The sequence below is a fragment of the Mustela erminea genome, chromosome 3 (assembly GCF_009829155.1).
Source record: "Mustela erminea isolate mMusErm1 chromosome 3, mMusErm1.Pri, whole genome shotgun sequence".
Classification (NCBI taxonomy): domain Eukaryota; kingdom Metazoa; phylum Chordata; class Mammalia; order Carnivora; family Mustelidae; genus Mustela; species Mustela erminea.
In genome coordinates, this window is record NC_045616.1 from 139,066,900 (window position 1) to 139,091,543 (window position 24,644).

Consider the following 24,644-nt stretch of genomic DNA (forward strand, 5'->3'; position numbering starts at 1 on the left):
CTATTTCCTTCCTGTCTTTTAATTTATTTTTCATTTTTTTTCCTCACTGTAGATTGTTTGGCTACCAAGGCCCTTTCCCTGAGGGGGCTGAGAGTGGGGAGAAGTGGGAACAGCAATTTCCAAAGTTGCAGTAGTTTACAAAATTGTACTTCGTACGAGACCTTTTGTTAATGAGTTTAGGAGTAAAGTAACAAGAAAAGTCTTGGTCTTCACAAGTTTATAGTCTAGTACTGGAGGAACAAAACGTGTGAATTAAGGTACCGGCACCATCCTGAGTGCCACTTGGGTAGTGGAGATAGTGCATTTTTAGTTCCGAGGAAATAGCGAATTCGGCTGAGGCTGTCCAGGAGGGTGTCAGGAGCAGAGGGGAGTTGAGCTGGGCATTCTACTACTTACAGAAGGATGGGCATTCCATTCTAGGAGAGGAGGGGGATCTGGGGCTTGCAACAGAATTCTATTCACGAAGGAGTTTGAAGCTGACTGGGAATTGCTTTTGGGATTAACTTTCTTTTGATTGTCACAGATAATCTTTTAAGGAGGCATCTCAACCAGGTGTCCCATGCACCTATAACATTTTAAATTAGAAAATTGTTTTAACATAAATTGGAGTGATTTTCATAAAATACTGGATCTCTTTAGAAATTTTTGTGTGTAAGTTTGAATTTAAAGTAATCTGTCTATCCATCATCCATCTCTCATTCTCAGATAGTTGAGGATCTTGTATGAACCTGGCAGTGTCCTGACTGCTGGGCTAGAAACATTAAAATGGTTCTATTCCATAGTCTCCATAGTCTTAATTGTGAATGATAGGTGTGAAAGAGTAAAAGGAAAGCTGTAGGTTCTTGATTTTTAATTTTTTTTTTTATTGTGGCAAAATATATGTCACATAAAATTTTTGATTTGAACCCTTTTAAAGCGTATAATTCAGTGGCATGAAGGACATTCAGATTGTTGTGATGGTACAACCGTCATCACTAACCATCTGTAGAACTTTTTCATTGTTCCAGTCTATACCCATTAAACACTAACTCGTTTCCCCCTTCCCCTGGCCTCTGGCACCACTACGGATAATCCCCAACTTGCAGTGGTGTGACTTAAATTTTTTTGATTTTATGATGATGTGAAAGGGATATGCATTCAGTAAAAACTGCACTTTGAATTTCGATCTTTTCCCAGGCTAGCGATGTGGCTGGTGATACTCTCCCTTTACACTGGGCAGAGGATAGTGAGCAGCAGCTGCCACTTAGCCCTGTGGTCACCAGGGTAAACAACTGTATATACTTCGAACTATTCTGAACCCATACAACCATTCTGTTTTTTCACTTTCAGAACAGTTTTCAATAAATTACATGAGATACTGAATACTTTATTATAAAATGGGCCTTGTGTTAGTAGTTTTGCCCAATTAAAGGCTAATTTTAAGTGTTCTGGGTAAGTTTAGGTGTTCGATAAGTTTAGGTGTATTAAATGCATTTTTAGCTTACAATTATATTTTCAACTTGGCGTTTATTATATGTAAGTTGAGGAAGATCTGTATTCTACTTCTTTTATCTCTGAATTTGACTATCCTGGGTACCATGTACAAGTCAAGTCATGTGTTTGTCCTTCTGTGTCTGTTTCACTTAGCGTAGTATTTTCACACTTGTTCATATAGTGTGTATCGAAAATTTTATTCCTTTCTATGGCTAATCTTACTCCGTTATATGTATGTACTGCATTTGTTTATCCATTCATTTGGTCATGGGCATTTTGGTTGTTTCTGCTTTTTAGCTATTGTAAGTTTGCTTTGAACATTGTTCTACAAATATCTCTTTTGAGTCCCTGCTTCAGTTCTTTTGGCGATAAACCTTAGAAGAGGGATTGCTAGCACATCTGGTAATTCTGTGTTTAATTTTTTGAAGAACTACCATATTGTTTTCAACAGTGGTTGGGCCAGTTGACATTGCCAGCAGCAGTGCACAAGGATTGTAATTTCTGCAGGTCCTGGCCAACATTTGTTGTTTGTTGTTTGTTTTGGATGATAGTCATTGTAACAGGTGTTAAATGGTTTTGTTTTGTATTTCTCTAATGATTGGTGATGTTGAACATCTTTTTATGTGCTTACTGGACATTTGTATGTCATCTTTGGAGAAATACCTATTCAAGTCTTTTTTTTTTTTTTTTAATAAAGATTTTTATTTATTTATTTGACAGACAGAGATCACAAGTAGGCAGAGAAGCAGGCAGAGAGCGCGGAAGGGAAGCAGGCTCCCCGCTGAGCAGAGAGCCCGATAGGGGGCTCTATCCCAGGATCCTGGGAACATGACCTGAGCTGAAAGCAGAGGCTTTAACCCACTGAGCCATCCAGGCTTTTTTTTTTTTAATTTTTATTTATTTATTTGACAGACAGAGATCATAAGTAGGTAGGGAGGCAGGCAGAGGGAGAGGGGGAAGGAGGCTCCCCTCTGAGCAGAGAGCCCGATGCGGGGCTTGATTCAAGGACCCTGAGACCATGACCTGAGCTGAAGGCAGATGCTTAACCCACTGAGCCACCCAGGTCCCCCCCATTCAAGTCTTTTGCCTGTTTTTATTTTTTGCTTTTATTTTTTAAAGATTTTATTTATTTGACAGAGAATGAGGGGGAGAGGGAGAGAGCACAACCAGGGGAGCAGCAGAGGAAGTGGGAGAAGCAGACTTCCTGCTGAGCAGGGAGCCCAGCTCAGGGCTCAATTCCAGGATGCTGGGATCATGACCCCTGCCAAAGGCAGATGTCTAACTGACTGAGTCACCCAGGTGCCCCCTTTTGCCTGTTTTTTAAAATCCGTTTGTTTTGTTTTTGAGATTTAGAGGTTCTTTATATATTCTGGGTATTAATCCCTTAGTAAATACATGATTTGCAGATATTTTCTATTATGTAGGTTTCTTTTTACTATGTTGGTAGTGTCCTTTGATCTACAAGTTTTTAACTTTGATTAAGTCTGCTTTATTTTTTTTTCTTTTGTTGCCTGTGCTTTTGGTGGAATATCCAAGAAGTCATTTCAAAATTTAATGTCTTGAAGCTTTTCTGCTGTGTTTCCTTCCATTAGCTCTATAGTTTTAACTCTCTTGTTTAGGTCTTTGATCATTTTGAGTTAGTTTTTGTGTATGGTATAAAGTAAGGGTCTAACTTCATTCTTTTGCATATGGATACCCAGTTATGTCAGCAGCATTTGCTGACAAGATTGTCCTTTCTCCATTGAATGTGGGGTGCTTGTCAAAAATCCCAGGACCATACACTCAAGGATTTATTTCTGGGCCCTATTGTAGTCCATGGGTGTGTATGTTCTTATGATAGTAGCACATTGTTTTGGTTATTGTAGCTTTGTAGTAAGTTTTGAAAACAGTAATTGTGAATCCTTCAGCTTTGTTCAAGCTGTAGGTTTTTGAAAATGGGTTAAAAAACCCATCGATCTGCCTAAAAGTTTAGAGCCCTTGAAAGGAGCTCAGAAGTCTGATTTGGACAGTATCCTAAAGTCTGTTGACTTGTCTTTATATAAACTGTCTGCTGATTTGTCCTGGGTTAGGAAGGTGTTTAGGAAATTCAGGAGGAAAAAAAAAAAAAAAAAAGAAAAAGGAAATTCAGAAAGAGAGATCCAGTATCCAATTATTTATACTTAACCTTATGTGTGTTTACCTTAGTACTTCAGTAGGCAGTTGCAGGTCTGGGTTTCTGGAAATGGAGATTTGGAGCTGCATCTTTCCCCTAAGATTGTTCCTGTACTCCTTGTCATAGTCCGTTCTCCTCCAGCCGCACAGTTGCTTAGGTCACACTCCATAGCCTTCTCTTTCACTGTCCACATCCAGTCTGCATTCTTTGCATTTGTCTTCTCCTCTCCCATTTTCAAGGTGACTGCCTTACTTCTGGTCCTCACTTATTCTCCCCTAGATTGATTCTCCCCAGTGACTGTTTAAAATGTTCACCACTCCCTTAAAGTCTCTTGTTTTACTCCTTCCTTGCTCTGAGTCTGTATAAAGAGTCTTCCTTTACCTCTCTTCCCCCATCTACCTTTATCTACCACTCCTTTCTGTTACAAGGGGAGGGGCTTCTACTGAAAATTAACCCCCTTCCCCAGTTCAGTATATTCTCCTCCTTTGGGAATTGTGTTCCAGCTCTTAGGTCTCCGTTTCCTCCATCCATCCATCTCCTCCAGTGAGTGCACATTACCCTTAGTCATCATGGCTTTATTTTCCCTGTAGCTTTGTAGATGTGATTATAAACTTTGTTACTAGAAAGTTTACTTAACCTTCAGTAGAATTGCATTGAATTGAAGGTCTAGAGTTTGTTTTTTTATGTGGTTTCTTTCTCTGTTTATTGTGTGAAGTGACTCTTCTCTAACCTCCGGATTTCCTAGATCACATTTTGGGTGATGCTTTTGCTTGGTTTGTGGAACAGTGGCAGCCTTTTCTTATTCCTATGGTGAAAAACATGTTACCATCTTAGTAGCTAGTAAGACAATTCCTTTGAAGGGAAGAGTTCCTCCTGTGGGCTGTTGTCCAGATTTTAATGAGGAAAGGAAAAGTGATTCCCTTATCACCGGTATAGAGTGTGGGAATGCTGAGTGCTGTGGGGAGTGGGGGTAAAGAAGACCTTCAGTTGAGGGGGGTGTGCCCAGAGAAGAATGTTGGAAATGGTAGGGAACACTTTCGAGCAGAATATTGAATGAGATGTAGCTTGTCACTTGATGGGAAAGTAGCATTCTAAACAGGATATATTGTTGACAGGGTATATATGAAAATAATTATTTGGGAAAGTCTAAAACTTTCTAAAAATGATGTTACTTTACACAGCTAAAGAAGAAAATCTGTTGTCTAATAATGAGAAGTTACAAGGAGTAGTTTGTGTGGAATAGGGAAAACAAAAGTAATTAGTACAGTGTGACCTTTAAACGTAAGTTGAAATGATACTGGTGGCAGTTGGAGGTTTTAAAGATAAAAGTAATGCTGTAAACTGAATTTTAAGAAAGGCGGTTCCTTTAAGTGAGGAAAGAATCAGTAGATGGAGAAGCGGGAGGCAGGAATATTGCTAATGGGTTTGAGGTTATTAAAATTTGTGGTATTTAGTGCCTGGGTCTTCAATACTGAGAGCACAGTCCTGATCAGAAAGATAATTTTTATAGAAGTAATAGGATTTAATTACCATTAAAGCTTAGAGGAAAGAAGATGATTGGTTTAAGGAACTATTAGGATGCTTGGTTTAAGGAACTTCTTTATCCTGATTATTTTCTTGTACAAGTCTGTGCTCCTTGTGAAAAAGATGTAGAAAATAATACATGCTTGAGCTTAAGGGGGCAGAGCAGAGGGAGAAGCAGACTCCCCACTGAGCAGGGAGCCCAAGTGGGGCTTGATCCTAGGACCCTGTGATCATGACCTGAGCCGAAGGCAGACATCTAACTGACTGAGCCGCCCACGTGCCCTGAGAATTGGTTTCAACAAGTTTTCTCACAGTTCTGGAGGCAGGAAGTCTGAAGATTTGATTGGATTCTGGTGAGATTCCTCTCTCAATGTCCTCACATGGCAGAGAGGCACAGCAAAATCCGTGGTGTCTCTTCTGATGAGGGCCCCACACTCCTGACTAAATCTAAACTTAATTATTGGTCAAAGACCCCATCTACAGTAACATCACATGGGGGCTAGGGCTTCAAAATATGAATTTTTGGGGTATACAGTTCAGTTCATAGCAACATGTTTTTGGAGTAAAGGAATGAAAGGTTGCTGTTTTATTCATACTAGTATTCATATTGAATTATAATATTATTTCCATGCTGTGCCTTCTGTCTTATCTTAACCTCTGCTTAGCAATGTTTTGGCACTCAGTAGATGTTTCTTGAATTCAAATTATATTTTCCCGTTTTAAGAATTAAAAATTAGGTTTTATTGTATGTAACTTTGTGTCTCTGTCTCCCAGATGAGATTGATTTACTACTAGAAAATCACACACAAACCAATATCTAATAAACACATGTTTTATGGTGACTTGGTAGAAAGCTTAACATGCTTTCATTACTGTATATACTTTTCAAAATGTCCTCAACTTAGAATACTGCCAGTGTGATGTAGTGGTGAAAGCACTGTAGGGTCCCAGGACTGGGCTTTAGTTAGATGTGTGCTGGTTCCGCAGTGTGAACCAGTGGGTATATTTTTCCTCTAAACTTCAGATTTTTCTTTTCTTTCTTTTTAAAACAATTTTATCTTTAATCTATACCCAGCGTGGGTCTTGGACCTACTACACTTGAGATCAAGAGTTGCCTGCTCCACCAACTGAGCCAGCCAACTGAACTTCACCTTCAGATTTTTCAAATGTAAAATGATAGTATTTTCCTAGGTTATTCTGAGGTAATTTATATATGTGAAAACAAACTTTGCAAACTGAATTGTTCTTGTGTTGTGTTTATTTTATAGTTAGGTTTTTATTTTTCTTTTTTTTTTTTTTAAAGATTTTATTTATTTATTTGAGAGAGAGACAGAGAGAGCATGAGCGAGGAGAAGGTGAGAGGGAGAAGCAGACTCCCCGAGGGGCTGGGAGTCTGATGTGGGACTCGATCCCGGGACTCCGGGATCATGACCTGAGCCGAAGGCAGTTGTCCAACCAACTGAGCCACCCAGGCGTCCCTAGTTAGGTTTTTCTTAATCTGCTGTTAAATACATTTTTTAAAACTTCACTGGTCAAATGAGTGTACATTTTGCGAAGGATCTGTTAAAAAAAAATTCTTTTTTTTTTTTGAGAGGAAGTTAGTTTGTCCTCACACTTAGTTTTGTGTTTTCGGTTTGAAGTGATCCGTGGCAAGTGTGAAAGAAAAGTGAGTACAATAGTCCTCCGTTAAACACAGGGACTGAACAACGCTGAGCAAGTTCCAAGACCCTCAGTGGAGGCCTGAAACCCTGAATAAAACCTAACCCTCTTCTGTGTGTGTGTGTGTGTGTGTGTGTATGTGTTTTTTCCTGTACATGCATATTTATGGTAATGTTTAATTTATAAATGAAGCACAGTAAGAGATTACCAGCTAATAATTAAGCAGTTAAAACAGTATCCTGTAGTAAAAGTTATGTGAATGTGGTCTTTCTCTTTCTCAAAATGTCTAACTGTACTGTACTCAACCCCTTCTTTTGATGATGAGATGATAAAATGCCTAAACGATGAGATGACGTGAGGGAGATGAGTAGGGACATTGTGACACAGTATTAGACTACTGTTGACCTGACAATAAAGTGAGAAGGATTGTCTGCTTCTGGAAGGTGGTTGAACATGGGTAACTGAAACTTGGGGGGGGGAGGGAAGGGGTTACGCTAATATTTTCTTTCACTTTCATGGGGTTCAAGTGAAGCACATCTAGATTACCCACTAAACAAATAGGTCTTGGAAGGCAAGAATAATAGAGCCAGGGTTTTGGAGCTAGAGAGACCAGTTTCACTTGTGCTTTGCCATCAGTGTCTGTGGTAGGTTCCGTAATTCCCATGAGCCTCCGTTTCACTATCTTGCGAAAATGGAACAGTAATGCGTACTTTATAAAAGTCTTCTAAGGGTTAGACTTCATGTACCACTAAATGCTTAGCCCAGTTTTAGCATATAGTAGGCACTTGGTATATGGCAGACTCTGACTATGTGCATATTGAGGAAAAAAAGGATTTGGGGAGGATATGTTTGAAATGTTAATAGTAAGTTGCCCTTGAAGGACTGGGTGAGAATGGAAGGGGAGGGTGGGGACTTTAATTTTCACTTGTATACTTCTATTTGAAAACAATTTTTATTTTTTAAAGTTTTTATTTATTTACCTATTTTAAAAAATATTTATTTATTTGACAAAGAGCAGGCACACAAGCATGGGGGGGAGCTGGAGAGAAAGAAGCAGGCTCCTGTCAGAGCAGGGAGCCCAATATGGGGCTTGATCCCAGGACACTGAGATCATGACTTGAGCCAAAGGCAGATGCTTGACTGACTGAGCCACCCGGGTGCCCTGAAAACAATTTTTAAACAAGTGAGAGTGACTCATTTGTCTCAGGAAGGGTGTCTAAATAAGACAAGGGGTGTCTGGCCTGCCCAGGTGGTGGAGCATGCAACTCTTGATATTTGGGTTGTGAGTTCGAGCCCCATGTTGGATATAGAGATTACTTAAAAATCTTAAAAAAAAAAGAAAGTGTGTATACAGGATGAGATCACTGAGCATTATACCTGGGGAGTGGATGGGAGAAGCCTGAGCAGCAGCTGCTGAGCAGCACAGCAGAGTGGTGGTGTGGAAGCCCCGGGGAGGAGGGGCAGTGTCTGCAGCATCAGACGTTTCAGGGCAGATATTTAAGAGAAGGATTTAAGAGAAGGCTCGTTGGGAGTTGTATCAGATTGCATGGGTTTGAGAGTGAAAGGGAAGTGATGGAGAGTTATTTTTTTACTTAACAGTTGACCCTTGAACAGTGTGGATGTTGGGGCACCAACACCAACCCTTGCCCAGTGCGTTAGAAAATTCATGTATAGCTTTTGACTTCCCTAGAGCTTAACAACTAATAGCCTGCTGTTGACTGAAGGCCTTACTGATAATGTAAGGTCTATTATCACAATTTTGTATATTGACTATATGCTGTATTCTTTAAATTAGAGAAAAGGAACACCTGGGTGGCTCTTCTGGTAAGTGTCTGCCTTTGGCTCAGGTCGTGATCTCAGAGTCCCGGCATCGAGCCTCGCATTGTGCTTTGTGGGGAGTCTGCTTCTCCCTCTCCCATCCCCACTGTGCCCTCATTTGCTCTCAAATAAATCAATAAAATCTTAGGGAGAAAATGTTACTAAAATCCTGAGGAAGAGGAAATACATTTGCAGTGCTGTACTGTACTGAAAAAAATCTGCAGATAAGTGGACCTGTGTAGTTCAAACTCATGTTATTCAAAGGTCAACTGTAGTTTTGTTTTGTTTGTTTATTTGAGAGAGAGAGAGAAAGGGAGTGAGCGAGCATGGGGGTGGTAGAGCATGGGGGTGGTAGACGGAGAGGGAGAAGCAGGCTCCCTGCTGAGCAGAGAGCCTGACTTGGGGCCTGTGGGGCTCTATCCCATCTGGGACTGTGACCTGAGTGGAAGGCAGGCGTTTAATGGACTGAGCCACCCAGGCACCTGGGGTCACCTGTAGTTTGAAGGAGTTTGTGGTGAATGGAGAGGATATAGGGCAGATCTGGTCCATGCCTTCCTAGCAGGCCGTCTGGAGGATGTTTGCATATCAGTAGGAAGGTAAGAGGTTTAAGATACTTTAGAATGACTGGAATTGTGAGGAAAGGTACTTTTTTTTTTTTTTTTTTTAAATTTTATTTATTTGACGGAGAAACACAGCAGGAGAGGGAACACAAGCAGGGGGAGCAGGAGAGGGAGAAGCAGGCTCCCTGTAGAGCAGGGAGTCTGCTGTGAGACTATCCCAGTATCCCCACCTGAGCCAAAGGCAGCCACTTAACTACTGAGCCACCCAAGGGCCCTGAGGAAAGGTACTTCTTGAGATGGCGGAGCCTGGGTAATGTGTGAGCCTTAGGCAGTTTTTCTGTTGTAACCAGACAAAAGAATGAGGATGGACAAAGTTGAGTTTATTGGTTTGGTTCATTGCTAGAAGTTGAGGCCATTCATATCAGATGGCATTTACCTCTTATGAAGTCATCTGCTTCATAAAACGGAAGCATAAATGTAAACATAAGAGATTTGAGGAGAACAGAATTTTGAAACAGCAGCCATAGGGAATGGTCAGAGCTTGATGAGGGAAGCTTATAGAGGGATTTGCCAGGTATCATTGATGACTTAGTTGAAGTTGTATGGAGATTGCAAGGTATTTTTCCCCCACTAGGAGTTCAGAAGCACAGAAAAGGAGACAGTGGACAGTTGCATTGTCTGGGTTGAGTTTTGCTAGGCAAATGCAGTGGAAGAAAAATAGAAAATGTACTTAGGAAATTAGCAAGGGTGTAGTTGAAGTGGTGTATTCTTGGCTTGTTTTCCCTATTTTTGAATTGGGAATAATAATAGTACCTCAGAAGGTTATTATGGAGGTGTAAATGAGTTACTGCATGTTTAGTATTTAGAATAATATTTGGCATGTGAGTGCTCAGTAAACGATTGTGTGCTTACTGGAGGTGAGGGTAAAAATGGAGGGGGCTGATGTGAGGAAAGGAGGGAGGCTTGGGATTGGAGTCCCCCCATATTAAGGAAGAATTGGATGTAGATTGAATTTATTACTAGGATTCGGTTCTAACAGAGGTTTTTGGGGTTTGAGGCCAGTATCCAAGTGTTTAGGGAGTGGGATTCTTATTCTGGAGTCAATGGTAGAATTCAGGATAAGACACTTGAATGGGGAAAAAAGAATTTCTTTAAAAATAAAAAAATTGAAACAAGAGTTGACATATATTACTTTCAGGTGTATAATGTAGTGAGTCAACACTTACATACAAAATGCTCACCACAGTAAGTGTATTTGTCATTTGGCATAATACAAGGTTATTGCAGTGTTACTATGTACCCTATGCTGTCTTTTTCATCCTTTTGAGTTACTTATTTATAATGGGAAGTTTGTACTTCTTAATTGCTATTCATCCATCCCACACCCTCCTCCCCTCTAACAACCACCAGTTTGTTCCTTATGAGTCGTTTTGTTTTCTGTTGTTCTTGTTGGTTTGTTTTATAGATTCCACTCATAAATGAAATACAGTATTTGTCTTTGACTTATTTCACTTAGCATACCTTCTAGGCCCATTCATTTTGTGAAGGGCAAGATTTTATTCTTTTCTGTGACTGAATAATATTGTGTATATATGCCATCTCTATCATCTTTCTGCCGTTGGACACTTGGATTGCTTCCGTATCCTGGCTGTTGTAAATAATGCTGCAGTATACATAGGGATGCATATATCTTTTCAAATTAGTGTTTTCCTTATTTTTAGGTAAAATTCCAGAAGTGGAATTACTGAATTGTATGATAATTCTATTTTTAGTTTTTTGAGGAACCTCCATACTGTTTTTAAGAGTGGCTGTAACCAGTTTACATTTCCGCCAACAGCGTATGAGGGTTCATTTCTCTCCATATCCTTGTCAAGTATTTGTTATATCTTATCTTTTTGACACTACCAGTCTGACTGATGTGATGTAATTTCTCATGGTTTTGATTTGGATGATCCTGGTGATTACTGAAGTTGAACACCTTTTCATGTATCTGTTTGCCATCTGTATGTCTTCTTTTAAAAATGTTCAGGCCCTTTGCCTGTTTTTAAGCAGATTATGGTTATTATTTTGATGTTTTGAGTTCTTTCTATATTTTGGATATTAACCCCTTATCAGATACATGATTTCTGAATATCTTCCATTCAGCAGATTGCCTTTCCTTGTGATGATGGTTTCCTTTGCTGTGCAAAAGCTTTTTAGTTTGGTGTAGTCCCTATTTTGTTTGCTTTTTCCCCCCTTGCCTCAGTAGACATATCCAGAAAAATGTTAAGGCTGCCGCCTATGAGTTTACTGTATTTTCTTTAGGAGTTTTATGGTTTCAGGATTTACATTTATATCTTTAATCTGTTTTGAGTTCATTTTTGTGTATGGTGTAAGAAAGTGGTCCAGCTTCATTCTTGTGCATGTAATGTCTAGTTTTCCCACACCCATTTATTGAAGAGACTGTTTTTCCTATGGTACATTCTTTCTTTCCTTTTTTTTCCCTAAGGTTTTATTTATTTATTTGACAGAGATGCAGTGAGATTGACCTTAAAGTTGTGGGTTTATTTCTGGGCGCTCTCTCAGTCCTCTTCCATTGATTGATGTGCCAGTATCATACTGTTGTGATTATTATAGCTTTGTAGTATAGTTTGAAATCTGGGATTGTGGTACCTTCATCTTCCTTCTTTTTGCTCAAGATTGCTTTGGTTCTAGTCTTTTTGTAGTTTCATATGATTTTTAGGATTTTTTGTTTGTTTGTTTAGTTCCGTGAAAAATACTGTTGGTATTTTCATAAGGATTGCATTAAATCTGTAGCTCTTTGTGTAGTGTGGGTATTTGAATAATACTAATTTTCCAATCCTTTAGCGCATGATATATCTTTCCATTTATTTGTGTCTTCAGTTTCTTTCATTAGTGTCTTCTAGTTTTCAGCATACAGGTCTTTCCATTCTTGGTGAGATAGATTTATGTATGTATGTATGTATGTATTTATTTAAAAGATTTTATTTATTTATTTATTTATTTATTTGTCAGAGAGAGAGAGAGAGACAGACAGACAGAGAAAGAGAGAGAGAGATAACACGCATGCACAAGCAGGCAGAGTGGCAGGCAGAGGCAGAGAGAGAAGCAGGCTCCATGTCCAGCGAGGAGCCTGATACGGGACTTGATCCTAGGACCCTGGGATCACTACCGGAGCTGAAGGCAGTGGTTTAACTGGCTGAGCCACCCAGGCATCCCTTTGGTGAGATTTATTGCTAGATATTTTTATTCTTTTTGGAATTGTTAGTGAGATTGTTTTCTTACTTTGTCTTTCTGATAGCTTGTTATTAGTGGATAGAAACAGCAGTTTTGTATCCTGATGATTTACCAAGTTCATTTCATGTTCTAACAGTTTCTTGGGAGGGTTTTTAGGATTTTAGATGAGATTTTTATAGTATCATGTCATCTGCAAATAGTGACAGTTTTACTTTTTTCTTACCAGTTTGAATGCCTTTTATTTTATTTTATTTATTTTTTCTTGTCTGATTGCTGTGGCTGGGGCTTCCAGCACTGTTTTGAGTAAAAATAGCAAGAGCAGACATCCTTGTTTTGTTCCTAATCTTAGAGGAAAGGTTTTTGGCTTTTCACCCTTGAGTATGATATTAGCCGTGTGTGGGTTTGTCATTTGTGACTTTTATTATGTTGAGGTATGTTTTTTCTAAACCTACTTTGTTGAGGGTTTTTATTGTGAGTGGATTTTATACTTTGTTAAATGCTTTTTCTGCATCTGTTCAGATGATACTGTGGTTGTTTTTATACTTGATAATGTGGTGTTGTATCATGAATATTAAACCATGTTCGCATCCCAGGAATAAAGCCCAGTTGATTGTGGTGATTTTTTTAGAATTCAGTTTGCTGATATTTTGTTGTGGGTTTTTATGTCTGTATTCATTAGAGATAGTGGCATGTAGTGTTTTTTGTTTTGTTTTTGGTAGTGTCTTTATCTGGTTTTGGTGTCAGGGTAATGATGGCCTCAGAGAATGAATTTGGAAACTTCGCATTCCTCTTCTAGTTTTGAAATAATTGGACAAGAATAGGTATTAATTCTTTTTTATTTTATTTTTATTTTTTTAAAGTAATCTCTGTGCCCAAGATGGGGCTTGAACTCATGATGCAGAGTTAAAGAGGTGCATGCTCCACTGACAGAATCAGCCAGGCACCCACCCCTCTTTTACTATTTCGTAGAATTCACTGATGAAGCCACATGGTCCTGGACTTTATTTGTGGGGACTTTTTGGTGAGTGATTGAATTTCATTACTAGTAATCAGTCTGTTCAATTTTCTCTTTCTTCTGTATTCCTAGGAATTTATCTATTTTTTGTAGATTGCCAAATTTGTTGGCATGTGATTCTTTGTAGTAGTCTTTTATAATCCTTTGTATTTCTGTGGTGTTCTGTAACTTCTCTTTCATTTTTGATTTGATTCAAGTCCTTTTTTTCTTGATTAGTCTGTCTAAAGGTTTATCAGTTTTATTTTTTTCAGAGAACCAGCTCTTAGTTTCATTGATCTTTTTTATATTTAGTCTTTATTTTGTTTCTGCTCTGATCTATTAGAATTTCTTTCCTTTCTTCAAACTTTGGGCCTTGTTCTTTTTCTAGTCCTTTCAGGTATAAGGTTAGGTTGTTTGAGATATTTCTTGTTTCTTTAGGTAGGCCTGTATTACTGTAAACATTCCTCTTAGAACTCTGGGGAAAAGGACCTTTTGTAAGGACCTATAACTGAAAGTTAACCTCTGCTTCAGTTATGAATGTAGGCAGGCAACAACCTAAAGTGTTAGCAGTGTCTGAGTTTGGTATCGGTAGAAACTAGAGAATTTTCATATCACAAGACAGCTGTTGTAGACACCTCACATCATTATGTGCTCATCACTACATTGGAATTACAGTAGTTGTTCGACTTGCCACCAGAATTTGTTTAATGTGCTAATAAAGCACACATCACAAATTTGTTTACTTTTAATATTTTCATAACTGTCAGTGATTTGGTTTCCATTGTAATCCTGTTTTTTTTAAATGCACTTAACAGACAGGGTAAATACTTAATTTTCTTTTTAAGGCCAGGTTTCAGATAAAAGAGGTTATTATTACTTCCTGTGTTTTGTTTTGTTTTAAATTATGGCTTGTGTTTTTCTTTTTAAATATATTCTTGTGTTTCTGTCACTTATTTTGATATTTTGGATGTTCACATTGTCCCACCTTTGGCCTGTGGGAATTCCTTTCTTTTGGCTTCAGTGTTCTTTTAATATGACCTATTGACCTTTGATAACTTGCTTTCTGTCAACACCAACTACTGACCCAGGCTTCTCTTATAGATGCCTTATTTCAGACCTAGAATCCATCATTCCTTTAGCAAATGCTAGTTTTTATTTGTGGGAAGTAGACTGGTTACTGGGTATACTCAGTGTTAATGAGTTGTGATTGGTTCTAGGACTTTTTAGTGCACAGAGAATATGTTTTCTTTTTCTTTTTTCTTTCTTCCTTTCTTTTCTTTCTTTTTTTTTTTTTTAAGATTTTTATTTATTAGAGAAAGAGCAAGCACGAGCAGGGGAGGGGCAGAGGGAGGAGCAGATCCCCGCTGAGCAGAAGGCCTGATGTGGGGCTTGATCCCTGACTTGGGGCTCAATCCGTGCATTCCAGGATCATGACCTGAACTGAAGGCAGATACTTAACTGACTGAGCCATTCAGGTGCCCCTAGAATATATTTTCGTCAGGGGACAGAGCTAGCAAACACTTTTCGGGAGGGAAAAAAATCAGTTATATAGTTTCTGGTTCAAATTTAACATGGTGGATTTTTATTTTACTCACTGGATTTTATACTTTATCTCCTTTTCTCATGGAAAATCTTGATTTCTAAAGTATTAACATATTTGTATTGGCTTACTGTATGTATTAAAATAATTTCAGCAGTACCTGGGTGGCTCATTCAGTTAAGTTGTCTGCCTTGGACTCAGGTTATGATCTTGGGGTCCTGGGATTGAGTCCCATATTGGGCTCTGAGCTGAGTGGGGAATCTGCTTCTCTCTCATCCTCTGCCTCTTCTCTTCCCCTCTGTTCTTTCTTTCTCTCTAATAAATAAAATGTTAAATAAAATGTTTTCAAAAATAATAATAATGTCAGTATTACTACTAATTGATTGTTGGGTTCAGCCTTAAGTTCCTGTGTAGTACTTTTTTAAAAAAAATGAATGAATTAATTAATTTTAGAGAGAGGGACAGCATGAGTTGAGAGGGGCAGAGGGAGAAGGAGGGAGAGGATCCCCTTCTCATGGAGCAGACTCCATGCTCAGTGCTAAGCCAGACCTCGCTCTCATGACTCTGAGAGCATGACCTGTGCCAAAATCAAGAGTCCGATGCTTGACCCCCTGAGCCACCTATGTGCCCTACTGTTAGTACTTTTACTGAAGATGTACATTTAAAATGTTGCCTTCTTTCTATTTCATTCCTTCCTTACCCTATTGGTAATTTTTTTTTAAAGATTTTTTATTGCTTTATTTAACGGAGAGAGAGATTACAAGTAGGCAGAGAGGCAGGCAGAGAGACAGGAGGAAGCAGGCTCCCTGCTGAGCAGAGAGCCCATGTGGGGCTGGATCCCAGGACCCTAAGATCATGACCTGAGCCGAAGGCAGAGGCTCAACCCACTGAGCCACCCAGGTGCCCCATCTATTGGTAGTTTTTAAAAAAATAGTTTGGGGTTTATCTTTCCAGTGTTTCTTAGTAAAATTATATATATTCATTCTTGCCCCTCTCCGCCATATGCAAAGGGTAGCTTATTATATATGTTGTTTAGTGTCTTCCTTTTTTCATGTTATAGCCTGAAGATTGTTTTTATCATTATGTAGAGGTCTTTTATGGCTCTGTATTACTTTATTATGTGTATATCTTTCTGTATTCATCAAGTCCCTTACTGATGGATTTATGGGATGTTTCCAAGTTTTCCCAACTTCAAATAATGTCACATTTAATGACTATATACATATATTGTTTTGTATTTATGAATTTTTTTTCACAGTAGATTCCTAGAAGTAGGATTGTCTGGTTGAAGGGTACATAATGGTTTTTCTAGATTTCCAAATTCCCCTTGGTAGGAGTGGTGTCAGCTCTGCATTCCCATCATAGTGTGTAAGAGTGCCTATTGTTCTCATCTTTGTTAACACAGTATGTTGTCATATTACTGGATTTTTGCTAGTCTTGATAGGTAAGCATTGTTTTCTGTAGCTTTAAAAATTGTAAAATAAACACAGCATGAAAGTTACTGTTTTAACCATTGTTCACTGGCACAAGGACATTCTCATTGTTACGTAGCTTTCACCACCATCCACCTCAAAAAGCACTACATCAACCCAGACTAAAACTCTACCCTTTAAATAACTCCCCATTCCCTGCCCACCTGCCCTGGGCAACCACCATTCTGCTTTCTGTCAATGAATTTAACTGTTGTAGGTACCTCTTGTAAGTGGAATCATTATGCTTGCCTTCTTGTGACTGGCTTATTTCACTTGATAAAATGTCACCCAGGTTTGTCCATGTTGTAGCATGTGTCAGAATTTCTTTTTAAAGCTAAAATGGTCCATTGTATGTATATGCCATATTTTGCTTATCTGGTCATCTGGTGATGGATACTGGCTTCTTTTTGAACTGTTTTTTTTGGATTCTTACATAATTGAAGCATGTATTTTCTTACGAATGACAGAAAGTATCTTTTCATATGTTTAAGTCCTTTTGTGAATTTTTCTGTTTATGTCTTTTGCTGCTGCTGCTCCTTTTTTTTTTTTTAAAGATTTTATTTATTTATTTGATAAAGAGAGAGCATGAGTAGAGAGGCAGAGGCAGGGGCAGAGGGAGAGGGAGAAGCAGACTCCTTGCTGAGTAGGGAGGTTGATGGAGGGCTTGATCCTAGGATCCCAAGACCATGACCTGAGCTGAAGGCAGATGCCCAACCAGTTGAACCATTCAGGCTCCCCTTGCCTTTTTTTTTTTTTTTTTCCTTCTGAAGAGGGAGTGTGGTGGTGGGAAGGGGCAAAGGCAGAGAGAGAGAGAATCTTAAGCAGGTTCCATATCCAGCACAGAACCTTAGACCATGACCTGAGCTGAAATCAGGAGTTAGATGCTTAACTGACTGAGCCACCCAGATGCCCCTGTATCTTTTGCTTTTATAAAAAATTGAGTATTCATCTTATTTTCTGTTAATTTTAAATAATTGTATATTAGAGATATTAGCCTTATATCTGTTTTTTTTTTTTTTTTTTTTTTTTTTTTAAGATTTTGTTTGACAGAGAGAGACAGTGAGAGAGGGAACACAAACAGTGGAGTGGAGGGAGTAGGAGAGAGAGAAGCAGGCTTCCCAATGAGCAGGGAGCCTGATGGGGCTCCATCCCAGAACCCTGGAATGATGACCTGAGCTGAAGGCAGACGCTTCACGACTGAGCCACCCAGGCACCCCTGTGATATGTTTTAAACTTCCTACGTTTGCCTTTGTTTTTTGACTTACGGTGTTTGCCATGCAGCCTTTAAAAAATTTGTATAATTTATCAGTCTCTTTTTTCTTTTAGATTCAAGTAATAGCTGTAGTTTTTTCCCCACGCCAGGGTATGAAAGTATTCACTCCTTTTTTCTTTTAGTATTTACAGTGTTTCTTTTCACATTTCAGTCCCTGATCCATTTGGACTTTTATTTAGAAGTATAATATGAGGGACACCTGGGTGGCTCAGTTGGTTAAGCAGCTGCCTTCGGCTCAGGTCATGATCCCAGCGTCCTGGGATCGAGGCCCACATCGGGTTCCTTGCTCGGCGGGGAGCCTGCTTCTCCCTCTGCCTCTGCCTGCCTCTCTGTCTGCCTGTGCTCCCTCGCTCTCCTTCTCTTTCTCTCTGATAAATAAATAAAATCTTTAAAAAAAAAAATCTTAAAAAAAAAGTATAATATGAAGTATGGATACAGTTTTCTTTTTCTGAGTGGCTATCCATCTTCCCATTTTATACTGATTTGAGGTAACAGTTTTATCATGTATTAGATTTCAATATATTCTTTTTTTTTTTAAAAGATTTTATTTATTTATTTATTTGACAGATCACAAGTAGGCAGAGAGGCAGGCAGAGAGAGAGAGAGGAGAAAACAGGCTCCCTGCTGAGCAGAGAGCCTGATGTGGGGCTTGATCCTGGGACCCTGAGATCATGACCTGAGCCAAAGGCAGAGGCTTTGACCCACTGAGCCACCCAGGTGCCCCTCGATATATTCTTTTTTTTTTTTTTTAAAGATTTTATTTATTTATTTGACAGAGAGAGTTCACAGTAGACAGATAGGCAGGCAGAGAGAGAGAGAGGGAAGCAGGCTCCCTGCTGAGCAGAGATCCCGATGCGGGACTCGATCCCAGGATCCTGAGATCATGACCTGAGCCGAAGGCAGCGGCTTAACCCACTGAGCCACCCAGGCGCCCCCCTCGATATATTCTTGAGTCTCTAACTGAGTTTTATTCTTTTGGTCATTTGTTCATGTATTGGTATCCTAACATTTAATTTCAAGAGGCTTTAAATCTCTTTTACTGTCTAGTAGGGCACTTTCATTTTCTGTTCCTCACATACTGTTCCCTCTCCCTCCCCAGTTTTCCTGGTTATTTTTTTGAATTTATCTTTTTTTTTTTTTTTTTCTTTTAATAGGTTCTTTTGTTTATTTCTCTTATGAGCTTAGTTGTAGCTGGATTTAAAGGGAGATGGGACTAGTAAGGCCAACAGGTCCAGGTTGGGGACCAAAGATGATACCAGAAACAGGTTTCTGATTATCTTCCTTTTAGTAGTACTAGTTTTGTGAAGGTACTCAAGGAGCTGCTTTAGGCAGTGGTAGTCTCTTTAGCTGCCTTTGTCTTAGACAGCATCCACTACTTTTGTTTTGCCAGGCACTTTGTGGCAGAATAATGGGCCCCCCATGATAGTGGTAGTGGTCCTGGTAGGCCTTGGCCATCTGGGTGAACTGAGCCAGCTCCTTGGCACAGTTCTGCCTGTAGCTCTCACATTCCCTCTGCTGACAGGCCTTCAGCCTTTATTGGATAATGTTGACAATTTCTTGATCAACTTTACGGTCTCTTCTCTATTGCATTTCTGCTTCAAACATGCATAAGATATCCTTTTCCTGGGACTTGGTGATGTCAGGCACATGGCGGAACTCCTGGTGGTAGTAATGGTACCTGTTCTTCTCATGCCACTGCTCTATAAACTCTTGCTAGGTTCACCGGCCTGTCCATGAGGAGGTGGAAGGCCTTCGTCAGATAGGTTATGGGTTTGGGCAGTGAGATTTGTGGTGCGGGCACAGGCATACAGCGCAGGGTCTCCAGATCTCGGGGTGGGGTATGTGTCCTTGTCCCAGCTCTCTGGCATGGTGGCAGCACATGGAGGAGGGGAGCAGATTCACTCTCTGACACACAACCCCAGCCTCTGCCTGGGTCCCACGGCCTCTATTTATTTTTATGAACTTTATTTTTAACTTTTATAGCTCTAGATAAAAACAAAACTTGCTATTTTTATTAGGATGATACTAATTTTATAAGTTAGGAAGAACTGATAACATAATGTTGTTTCTGTATCCAAGAGTGAGACATTTTCATCTTCCAGGTCTGTTTTTAAGTCTTGCAGGGAAGTTTTAAGCTTTCTTCTTCCTTTTTTTTTGAAGATTTTTATTTATTTATTTATTTGACACACACACACACACACACACACACACACACACACACACACCCACAAGTACGCAGAGAGGCAGGCAGAGAGAGAGAAGGGAAAACAGGCTCGCCGCTGAGTGGAGAGCTCAGTGTGGGGCTAAATCCCAGGACCCTGGGATCAGGAACTGAGCTGAAGGCAGAGGCTTTAACCCACTGAGCTACCTAGGCACCCCTTAAGCTTTCTTTGTATAGGTTTGCCTAGGTATTTTCTTTTTTTTGGTTAATATTGTAAATGAGGTCTTTGAAAGGATAACTTTTTATCATTTTTATTTTTATTTCTTTTTTATTGTTTGTTTATGACAGTTATTGATGTTTGTCAATTTTATAGTCCTAGTTCTTTTCTAAATTCTCTTATTGTAGTACTACACTTCAGTTTTTTTGGGTATCCATTTATTTATTTAGATATCTAGTTATATCACCTGCAAGCGTAGGTAGTTTTCCAGTTTTTCTGTCTCTTTTTGCTTATTCTTGCCTAATCTTTGAAGTCTGTCTTTATCTGAAGTCACCATCCTTCTCTCAATCAGTTTAGTTATTTTTGCTAAGAACCTTTTCACACTTCTTTCAAAATAATTAAAAGTTTTTACAAGATTTCAAAAGTAATTTCATATACAAGGTATGTTGTCTTCTTTGAGATAGAATTCTCTTGCCATACAGTTCACCCACTTTAAGTGTAGAATTCAGGGTTTTGTGTATGTTCACCGAGTTGTGCAGCAGTCATTACAGTCAATTTTAGAACAGTTTCATTACCCCAAAGGGAAACTCAGACCCTTTGGCCATTATCTCCCTTTTTTCCTGTCTGTCCAATATTAGGGGGCCTTATGTTAGTTATCTTACACTCTGTAGCAAAATTTAACAGTTTGAACAAAACAACCAGGCCGTTTTCTGTCATAGTTGTCTGTGGATCAGGAATCTGGGCATTGCTTAACTGCGAGGCTCTGAATCAAGGTCTTCCATGAGATTGCAATTCAGTTGTTGGCCAGAGAGAGCTTCGGTTTCATCTGAAGGCTCAACTGGAGGAGGATTCGGTTTCTTGCAGGTTAAGGGACTGAGCACCTCGGTCTTTGCCTGGTGTGTCTGTGTAGGACAGCATGGCAGCCAGCAGAGCAAGGGATGAGGCCCAAGATGGAAGTCCGTAGTGTATTTGTGACTGACCTCTGAAGTGACATACCCTGATATTTGTCATACTCTGTTAGAAGCAAGTCCAGTGTATGTTCACAAGGAGGAATTATATAAGGGTATGGATGCCAAGAGGCAGGGGATATTGGGGCCTTTCCTAGGGGCTGCTTCTGTACAAGGATAGGATAACTAATTTTTCTGCAGTCTATTTTGTTTTTTGGCTTTTTTTTTTAAGATTTTATTTATTTGAGAGAACGGGCAAGAGTGATGGAGCACGAGTGAGCATAAGCAGAATGGGGTTGAGCACAAGCCAGGGGAGGGGGACAGGCAGACTGCACTGAGTGCAGAGCCCGACACAGGGCTGGATTCCATGACCTTGAGATAATGACTTGAGCCTAAATGAAGACTTGGACACCACCTGAGCTACCCAGCACCCCTGTTCTTTGGCTTTTTAACCCATATTCTTTCTGATGATAGGCTACTTTCTGTAGGGCTCATTAGTTACCTCAACATAGCAGGATGTATGGTTTTTAGGCAGTAGTGGTGATACTTAGGTTTCTGTGTACTCTGGGTCCTGTCAGCCTGAGAGTTTAATTTGAATTCTTAAAATCTAAATGTAGTATAACTTGCCATGCCTCTGTAACTTACTGGTCTGGCAGTATATTCCCAGTTTTCTTACCAGTTTGACATTTGAGAAGATCACATTGCCAATTGAGAACTTGAAATTCTTGTCCTCTTCTGGGCTTATGTATAGCAGGGCCAGACACCAGTTTTCAGGTACCTCATTATAAAGGCTTATCTATCCTGAGATGTGTTCACTTTATTCTTCAGACAGTTCTTTATATCCTATTGAAGAGCTTTTAAGGGGTGTCTGGGTGGCTCAGTTGATTAAGTGTCTCCTTCAGAATCAGGGTGCTGGGGTCAGGCCCTGTATCAGGCTCCCTGCTCATCAGGGAGTCTACTTCTCCCTCTCCCTATGCCCCTGCACCCTGTTCCTGTTCGCTTGCTCTCTCTCATAAATATGTAAAATCTTTTTAAAAGAATTAAGGGTCTTTTTAGAATACCCTTGATGATTGACTTGCAAATGCTTTTTTGGAATTCAGCATGATGAAGTATCTGGTTTTGCCCTAAGTCACGTACCCCCTTAGGGAATTCTTAATTGCTTAGACTCACACTTGTAGAATGGTTGAAGTCTGTCTCTTTCATGGTGTACATGAGAAAATGGAGACATAGAGAGGATATTAAATGACTTTTTAAAAATCCTGTAAAACATTTTCCTTATGGCCAGGGCTGATATTCGGATTTCTCACATGTGGTCCAGCCTAGTTCTTCTACATCTCAGTGACACTCTTTGTGTAACGGTTTTTATTACATAATTCTGTTTCTTGTTACGGGCTTATTCTGATTTTTATTTCTTATTCAGTTGGTTTTGGTAATTTTTGTTTTTCCAGGAATTTGAACATTTCATCTGAGTTGTCTGATTTATTGGCATATAGTTGTTTATAGTGTTCCCTTGTAGTCCTTTAGATTTCTGTAGGTTTAGCGGTGATGTGTCCCTCCTTTTATTTTTGACTTCGGTAATTTGCGTATCTCTGTCCTCTTTCTGCCTTTCTGCCTTTCTTCCTGTCCTCCTTTCTCCTGTTTGAAACTTGATTCTTGATTTTTTTTTTTTTTAAAGATTTTATTTATTTATTTGACAGAGAGAGATCACAAGCAGGCAGAGAGGCAGGCAGAGAGAGAGGAAGGGAAGCAGGCCCCCTGCCGAGCAGAGAGCCCGATGCGGGACTCCATCCCAGGACCTTGAGATCATGACCTGAGCCGAAGGCAGTGGCTTAACCCACTGAGCCACCCAGGCGCCCTTTTTTTTTTTTTTTTTTTTTAAATAACTTTTGACTTCATGGATCCCCTACCTCCCATTTTCGTATTTTGCATTCCATTGATTTCTGTACTGATCTTTATTTCCTTCCCCTTGGTTGATTTGGATTTAGTTTGTTGTTTCCTAGTTTCTTAAGGTGGGAGAATAGGTTGATTTGAGACCTTTCTTCTTTTGTAATACAGGTATGTAATAGAGATGTAAATTTCTTTCTAAATACTACTTTAGCTGCATCCCATAGATTTTGATAATTTGTGTTTTTATTTTCATTAAGTTCAAAATATTTCCTTTTTTTTTTTTTTGTTTTCTTTGACCAGTGGATTATTTAGAAGTCATAGATTAATTTCCAAATGGAGATTTCCCAGATTTCATTCTGTTGATTTCTAATTTAATTCCCTTGGAGTAAAACATACTTCATATGATTTCAGTCCTTTTAAAGTCATTGTTTTATGGGCTACTATGTGGTCCATCTTGGAAAATATTCCAAGTGTGCTTGAAAATCGTGTATATTTTACTATTGGTTGTTGGTGAGTTTTATAAATGCCATTGAAGTTGACATGGTTGGTAGTGTTGTTCAGTTTTGTATCTTTGTTTTTTTGTCTAGTTCTATCACTTACTGTCATTGTACTTAATTACTGTTACTGTATTGTGTATTTCTCTTGTTAGTTTTTGCTTCATGTATTTTGGGATTCTGTTGTTAGGTGTGTATATGTTTGTTTATAATTGTATTTTCTAAATGTTAACTTCTTTATCATGAAAATACCCCCTTTGTTCCTCTTAATTTTCTTTACTCTAAAGTATACTTTGTCTTTTAACAAAGTATACTTTGTCTTTTAACAAAGTATACTTTGTCTTTTAACAAGAAAACTGTTCCAATTTTCTTTTGGTTCCCGTTTGCATGTTCCTTTCATTCTTATAAACCATTTTATGTTTTGGAATTTAAACTGTCTTTTGTAGATAGCAGATGGTCAGGTCTTTTATCCAGCCTTACAGTCTTTTATCTTTTTTTAATTTATTTTTAATTTTACTTATTTATTTTTAGATACTATTTATTTGAGAGAGTGAGCAAGACAGATCACAGAAGGAGAAGGAGAAGCAGATCCACTGCCAAGCAGAGAGCCCAACATGGGTCTTGATTCCAGGACCTTGAGATTCATTAATTGTATATATCACCCAGTGTTTATCATAACGTGTGCCCTCCTTAATACCCATCACCCAGTTACCTAATTCCCTCCCTGCTCCCTTCTGTAACCCTCTGTTTCCCGGAATCTAGAGTCTCTCATGGTTTGTCTTCCTCTCTGATTTCTTCCCATTCTGTTTTCCCTCCTTTTCCCCTGTGGTTCTCTGCTCTATTCCATATTTCCACATCTGAGTGAAACCGTATGATAATTGTGTTCTGCTTGATTTATTTCACTCAGGATAATCCCCTCCAGTTCCGTCCATGTCAGTGCAGATGGTGGGTGTTCATCCTTTCTGACGGCTGAGTAATATCCTTCTCTATCCATGCATCTGTTGAAGGGCATCTCCGTTCCTTCCACAGTTTGGCTGTTGCGGACCTTGTTGCTATGAGCATTGGGGTGCATGTGGCCCTTTTTTTCACTGCATCGGTATCTTTGGGGTAAATACCCAGTAGTGCAGTTGCTGGGTCTTAGGATAACTCTGTTTTTAATGTCTTGAGGAACCTCCATACGGTTTTCTAGAGTGGCTGCACCAACTTGCATTCCCACCAACAGTGTATGAGGGTTCT

General features: G+C 39.2%; 1 protein-coding gene and 1 pseudogene across 1 annotated transcript in view; one reads left to right on the plus strand and one right to left on the minus strand.

Moving 5' to 3' along the window:
• GOLPH3 (golgi phosphoprotein 3) overlaps window positions 1-24,644 on the plus strand; it is a 61,936-nt gene that overhangs the window by 11,958 nt on the left and 25,334 nt on the right. The gene's annotated exons all lie outside the window — the stretch shown is intronic.
• Window positions 19,027-19,630, minus strand: LOC116587019 (annotated as a pseudogene).